Source organism: Nanorana parkeri, unplaced genomic scaffold (genome assembly GCF_000935625.1).
Source record: "Nanorana parkeri isolate BGI_ZX_2015 unplaced genomic scaffold, ASM93562v1 scaffold897, whole genome shotgun sequence".
NCBI lineage: Eukaryota > Metazoa > Chordata > Amphibia > Anura > Dicroglossidae > Nanorana > Nanorana parkeri.
The window spans coordinates 342524-342921 of record NW_017307165.1 but is presented as its reverse complement, the minus strand read 5'-3'; the positions used below and the strand labels follow the sequence as shown (position 1 = coordinate 342921).

General features: G+C 51.5%; 1 protein-coding gene across 1 annotated transcript in view; it reads left to right on the top strand.

Annotated features, from left to right (window-relative positions):
- The window catches only part of EFNA3 (ephrin A3), a 104003-nt gene that overhangs the window by 1044 nt on the left and 102561 nt on the right, over positions 1-398 (top strand). The gene's annotated exons all lie outside the window — the stretch shown is intronic.

Sequence of the window (398 nt, the reverse complement as noted above, 5' to 3'; positions counted from 1 at the left end):
GAGACAAATACCCCCCCACCCCAGCACTTTGCTCAGCCAATGTGTTTATTGTGGTATGTATCTACTAGGGGGGGATGTCTTAGTAAGGAGATGGTGTATGTAACTTGGTATTCAGAACAAGTATGTTTGCCATTTCTCCCTGTGGGGGGCTTTCGTTGTACCGGGGGGGGGGGCCCCGGTGCTTCAATATACAGTGTACAATGGAACGGGAAGTGTCGGTGAGGGGCCGCAGTGGAGACGCTGCTTTTTGCTGCGGTCTGCAGAGTAGGTATTTTTTTTTGTTCTTCGTACGGAGGGATTACAAAGCAAGGACGTCTTGGGCTCCCTTATTGACTCGTGTGTTGTCTCAGATGGTGGGGCGGCGAGCTTCACTTGTGCCTTCTTGTTCAGCGTGGATG